This window comes from Panthera tigris, chromosome A1 (assembly GCF_018350195.1).
Source record: "Panthera tigris isolate Pti1 chromosome A1, P.tigris_Pti1_mat1.1, whole genome shotgun sequence".
NCBI lineage: Eukaryota > Metazoa > Chordata > Mammalia > Carnivora > Felidae > Panthera > Panthera tigris.
Genome location: NC_056660.1, coordinates 58703114 through 58709863, shown reverse-complemented (window position 1 = coordinate 58709863; position 6750 = coordinate 58703114). Strand labels below are relative to the sequence as shown.

The window sequence follows — 6750 nt, the reverse complement described above, 5'->3', positions numbered from 1 at the left end:
GCAGTGCAGAGCCTGCTTGGGATTCTCTCTCTGTTTCTCTCTCTGCCCTGCCCCTGCTTATGCTACTCTCTCTCTCTCAAAATAAATAAACTTAAAAAAAAACTTCAATTGTGTTTTATTCCACGTAAGAGTTCTAAATTTAGCATCAAAATGTATCACATATTCCCTCTCTCTATGTGTACACACGCACACACACAGAGTGACCCAACACTGAAAACGTCCATTTCAAAACTCATTTAGCTCCCTTATGCTTTCCATATACCTATGTTATTCCTTAAGAAAACCTCCTCAGAGAACTCATGTATAGGGAATTATTCTATTCCCTATTCATTGACCCCAACAAATTCATTCTAACCTTACAGTATTTCTCAAATCTGTCTATGCATTTATGCCATCGTTTTCCCTTCATCTAACTACTAGCTAGATGCTGAGTGCATATTCCCATAAACTGGATCTCTACTTTAAGTTCACAAAATTTCTACACTCTACTCTCTCTTTCCTTTATTGTTTGAGTACTCTTATCTGACATTCACTTTTTTTTCAGGTAAAAGTCACGTTTTCCTTTCAATTGACTACTTAATTTACATCATTTCTTCTCTTGGCTGCTACTTCGGTAGCAATTAGGTCCTCACCTCTCAAGAACATGCATCTGAACAGGCTGGTACAGAGCCATTGTGAACACATACCCCAAACCAGGGCTTTTGGAATAACAAGAACAGCAAAACCAGCCTTTCTCTTCACTTAGAAAGGGGTTTTCACTCAGAGGGTCCAAAGCTCAAATTTCCAAACACAGAAAACCTGGAGCTCTATGCAAAAATGGAAACCAAAATGTATCAGAGATGAAACACAGTCAAGACAGATCTTGAGAAATAAGTATCTGATCATCTGGCCTCTTATATTGGGAATGGCCCCGCTCCAGAATTTTTAAAGGAAGATGTTTCTGTTTCTGTTTCATTTCCCAAAAGGGTATAAAATCTACTAAAAGGAATATAATCAAATAAATCAGCTCACTCACAAGACACTCCCAAATAACGATTTTTGGTTGCTGAGCATAGTCAGCACATTATTTCAAAGTGACAAAATTCAGAGTAATCTGAGGATTCAAAACTGACAGTCACATTTGCCAATAGGTTTATGTAAGACATACATAGTTTTCCCACTGTATGTGTCAAAGGACCAAGACCCTCATCGAAAAAAGTTATTTTTCAGATTATAGTGGACAGAACAGTAGAGTTTGGAAAGGCACCTTCTCAGAGAATGAACAAAAGGCATTTTGCAAAAGGTTCACATCATTTTGCAGCAGAAGGACTGGAGTTCAGTGCCTGTGACCTTCATTAGCTTGACCCTTCCTCTTCTTTGGTTGTAGTGGCCTCAGTGGGATCTCCCTCTTGTAAAGGTTCTGCTGGCTTCTCCTTCTCCTCCTCATCTTCCTGGGGATAGAGGTCAGGGTATTTTTGCATGCATTCCTGCATGGCCCAGAAGTGATATACATGGTCTGACTCCTTGTCAGGAAGCAGGAAAAGGCCGACTTGAACTATTCCCCACAGGGGCCACTGGCCATTTCACCAAGGCATGGGCAATTCCAGTTAATGTCTCCATTTGGTAGGATCAATCCGTGCTCCTCTTATGGATCATAGCTATCTATCATTAGCCACCAGCTCGGCATTGCTCAGAGTTTCATGGTCTTCTTTGTTCACAAACATGATTTGACCCTTCCCTTCCCACAAGCAGTAAGCCATGGCTGCAGGCTGGCACTCAGACCTCCCAGCGACAGAGGTGGAGGCAGCACAGACAGCGGTGGGCTCCTGCTATCACTTCTTCTCAGGCAGGCTGGCCAGGTGGCTGAGGACTCACACCCTCCAGGCCTGCCAACTGCACACCTGCCTCAGCCTGGTACTTTTATTTTCACAGCTTAACTTACTTCACACATTTCTATGGTGTTTTTTTTTTTTTTCCTGCCCAAATAACTTTCACTTTTCCTCTAGCACTGGTGTATTTTCAGGATTTTTTGAAACATAAGTTGCACTGTGTCATCAACCTGTGTGATCTTGATCCCTGCCATAGTACGAGCATAGTATTCATACCTAGTATGAACAGCATCAATGAAATATTTAAAAACTTATAGTGATGACCATTTTAATGAGCCTGGACACGTTTTTTTGATACATTTCCTAAATAGTGTATTATAATGAAGCAAGAAAATGTTTTCTTTTTTCACAAATTAGTTATGACAGGCTCAAAGATATTAGGTAACATAATACACTATGTCCAAGCTTATGTACATGGAAGGGTGGTGGAATCACACTCTGGTCCATTACCTACAGCCCCTGCTCATTTCATATCTTTATGTTGCCAATGAAAAAAACTTTAGAAGAGGTCATAAAGTAGTCAAAAATTAGTTTTGCTTGCTGATTCAACAAAATCATTTTGATTTCTGCCAGTGGCTTTTTGAACACACTTTGTACTTTATGTAATTTATTTATTTACATACATTCATCTGTCTTGACTGTGAGCAAACTAAGACCATTAAATGACCCACCAAATTTAAGAATTAAAAAAATTACTGAAATTATATCATGACATTATGCATTTCCTCAGTATCCTATTCTTCTGGTGGCTCCTCCCTTCCCCCCCACCCCCGAACTTTTTAAAGATGTAATTGACACATAATAAATACTGTGTAATTTAAGATAATTTGATACACATATATATTGTGAAAAGATTACCACAGTAATGTTAATTAACACATCCATCACCCCACTTAACCTTTGTGTGTGTGAGTGAGAACATTTAAGATCTTAAGTATTTAAGATTTTAAGTATATTATGTAATATGATTAAAAATAGTCACCAAGCTGAACATTAAATCCTTAGAATTTATTCATCTTATAAAAGGTAGTTTGTACTCTTTGACCATTATTTCCTGATTTTCCCCACACCCAGCCCCTGGCAATCACCAATGTACTCTTTCCAGGACTTTGGCTTTTTTTAGGTTTCATGTATTAGTGAGATCATGCAGTATTTGTGTTTCTCCCTTTGACTTATTTCACTTTGGTAATACCCTCAAAGTCCATCCATATTGCTGCAAATGGCAGGATATTCTTTTTATAGCAGAATAACTCTTTGCGGAATCTCTAAGTTATTTTCCACACTGGCTGCAGGAATTTGCATTCCAACCAACAGCATACATTGATTGCCTTTTCTCCCATCTTCCCAACACTTGTCATCTTTTGTCTTTTTAATAAGAGCTATCTACCAGGTGTGAGATGATAGTTCACTGTGGTTCTCAGTTGCATTGCATTTTCCTGATGACTCAGTGATGTAATGTTAAGCACTATTTTCATGTACCTTTGGCCATTTGCACCTTTTCTTTGGAAAAATATTTGTTCAGGTCCTCTGCTTGGACATTTTGAATGATGCCACCACCAAATCTGGTTATCTGAAGGATCTATCCGTGAATGAAAAGTCACTTTTATCGTTTATCCTACACATGCTTAAACTTAAAACAGTGGTGATGCTTCTGGTATTTACAAGAAACCTCTGAACTCTTTTATTTACTGTAAATTCAATACATCAGCATAATCTTTTCTCTAATATATTACACTAGTATATTGGGTAGTCTGTGAATTTTGTGGTTTATGCATCTATTTCAGTGAACTATTTACTCAAATGTATGACACTGGGTCTCTGATTCTTAGAACAGTTTTGTTTTGTTTTCAGATGAATTAATGCTTTAAAACAAAACACTATTTTGACATGAGAGAAAGCCTGGGTAAGAATATTTTGAATTCATTTTTATCATATGGATAGTGGAAATTCTTTCTTGGTTTTTAAATATCATAGTTTATGTATCTGAATGTCTAGGATTCATGAGTTTTGATCTTTTACTTGGTTTCACAGAAAATGCTATAATAGACAGTGCTTCTCAACTGCTACTTTAACCCAAGACATATAAACCCTCGAAACTAACTTGGAATCAGAAACATTAAAAAAAAAAAAAAAAGAGTGCTTCCCATATATATTATCTTATTCCAGAAACAACAAAAACAAAAAGTTATATTCAATTGAAGTAATTTTACAATTACTTACTGAATACTGGATATATGCCATCCCAACTATGGTATTAGATATACAAATTCCAACAATTTGTATCTTCAAGTAGCTCTAGTTCTTTCAAGGGACACAGACATATAAACAATCAACTGTAAAGGAATCCAAGAGTGTCTTTGTTAATTATATTAACAAAGTTTTATGAAAACCCAAGGGAATCTGTCATTTGGTCATATGTAAGTTATTGCCTAAAGTGAACAATCTGGGGCACCTGGGTGGCTCAGCCAGTTAAGCATCCGACTTCAGCTCAAGTCATGATCTTGGAGTTTGTGCGTTTGAGCCCCATGTAGGGCTCTGTGCTGACAACTCAGAGACTGGAGCCTGCTTTGGACTCTGTGTCTCTTTCTCTCTCTGCCCCTCCCCTGCTCATCCTGTCTCTTTCTCCCAAAAATAAACAAACATTAAAAAAATACTAAAAAATAAAGTGAACAATCTGTTTTTTTTTTTCATTTTCCACAAATAAATTGGATTATATGACTATTTGTTAACAGTCTGACCCAAAGTATTGAGGATTAAAATGCCATATTTAAAGAACATGTACATTTATTAATTTTCAATATGTAAATTGGCAGGGTTATTTATAATGTGGGTCATTTCAAACATAGGAAACATTTGCATATCCAATTTGTTTTCTGTATGTTCTATCATATGGATTAGTCTCTGAGTTCTCAGGTTAAGTAACTAATCACTGCATTGTCAAGCCTCTATTATGCTCTCTGCTGTATCCTATCACTGACTTGTTCTGGGTTGAGATTTATCTTAGGAACTGAGAGCCAAGGCTGGAACACACTGAACAGAATGTTCTATTTCTGTATAAAAAGATAGATGTTGCTCTAGCCCAGAATGACAACACTTTGCACTGCTCCCAATCTGTAAATTGTTCCATTTGCTTGGCACAATATGTATACTGACGTATTTAATTCTTTCTACCAGGGCCATGCTGTTCTATTCCTCTCTGCTAGCCAAATACACCAGAAGTCATAAATTTCTCATCAAGATGGAAACTAAATGTGATCTCTTTCATATGTAAAAGTGGTGTTACTATCCTGCTGTTAGTGTTTTTGAGTTACTATATTTTCAAAATTCAAGATTAGAAAAAGATTTGCTATGATCTTTTTACTTTTATCAACTACAGTCATGAAGCCAAGAAAATATCCTGACAAAGTAATTGTCTACAATCACAGGTAAAATCTGTGGAAATGATTTAATATCTTTATAACTACCACCTCTTTTCAAAATGAACTTTCATTTCCTTGAGTCCTTTTCATATACTGCCAATGGAAAAAAAGGAATGTTTGTTTTGGCTTTACATATCACAAAATGATATGATTCCATTATATTCACCTGTGGTACCATGTATGATTTTGTTTTATCTTTTACCACAGTTCCTTTTTCTGCTTTTTAATTTAATGAACATGGAATGCTTTTAGTTCCCCAAAAAGGAACAGGTCTCAAGGAAACAAGGTTTGGAGTGTTTAGTGCCAATGTCCTTGGTTTCCTTTATACTTTCATATGACCAGAATCATATCCATCGCTTACCATCTAAGTTAGGGGACACCTAACTGTGACCCACTGGCTCAACCCAGCCCATTACCTCATTTTATAAAGCAAGTTTTATCGGACCAATGCCCACTTATTTACATGTTGTCTATAGTTGTTTTAGCACAACATTGGCAGACTTTAACTACCAGAGAGACTTTGTGGCTTTATAAGCCTAAAATATATGAGATTTACTGAAAAAAGTTGTTGACTTTGATCTAAGTCACGTGTCTGATATTGGAGTTGTTTCTGGTGTTATTTTGTCTTGCATATTTTTTGGAATTCACTGAATTATTTCTACTCTTGTTAAGTCATAGGTTAGGAAGACCACATTAATTAAATAAGCTAATATATGTAAGTAGTTAATAAAAAATAAAAATAATAATAAAAAACACCTGAGTCATAAAATGGGCCACGTAAATGCTGTTAATAAAAAATGCAAATAAACTTAGCAAATACACTAATTTAAAGAATGCCAGATTCCTTGATGTCTAATTAACCAAAGTGTGGATTCTAGCAGTGTTCAGGTACTCATTATTAAAACCAACCATAATGTTGACTATATCCGGCAACTTATGAGAAAGCAGAAACTTTTTTCCCCTAAAGATAATTACTAATAAATTTAAGTATGAGAAAAAAAGACTTTCAGGTATAAACATGTGCATGTTTTTCCTAACTAGTCACAAGCTAAGAGACAGTAATAGGTTTTTGGAATTTTTTATAAATAGTTGAATATATTATAGTAGTTGATTATTTTGAGATATTACTCATTTATGTCACATTCAATGAAAGTGTTCATTTGACATTAAAGTGTTGCAATGCTGCAGTTACAGACACACACAAACATTTCAAAACTTAATAAGGAATAGAAAAGTTTGTGAATAATTTTTATTCGTTAAATGTCAGTTTCTGTTACCAGAACTAAGAGTGTAGTATGTCTAGCCACATAGCTCCATGAAATTGGCTATGTTTGGTTTCAGCTGCTCATTTATGTTAATGACGATACACCTTTTGATTAATACCTATAGGATTCTTTTTGCATACTTCAGTTCCCTGATATTCTCTCTGAACTATTTTTTTAGGAAAGTAATGAGGCAAAATT

General features: G+C 35.7%; 1 pseudogene; it reads right to left on the bottom strand.

Moving 5' to 3' along the window:
- Positions 1–1334: 1334 nt before the first annotated feature.
- LOC122231047 lies at positions 1335–1739 on the bottom strand (annotated as a pseudogene).
- Positions 1740–6750: the final 5011 nt, after the last annotated feature.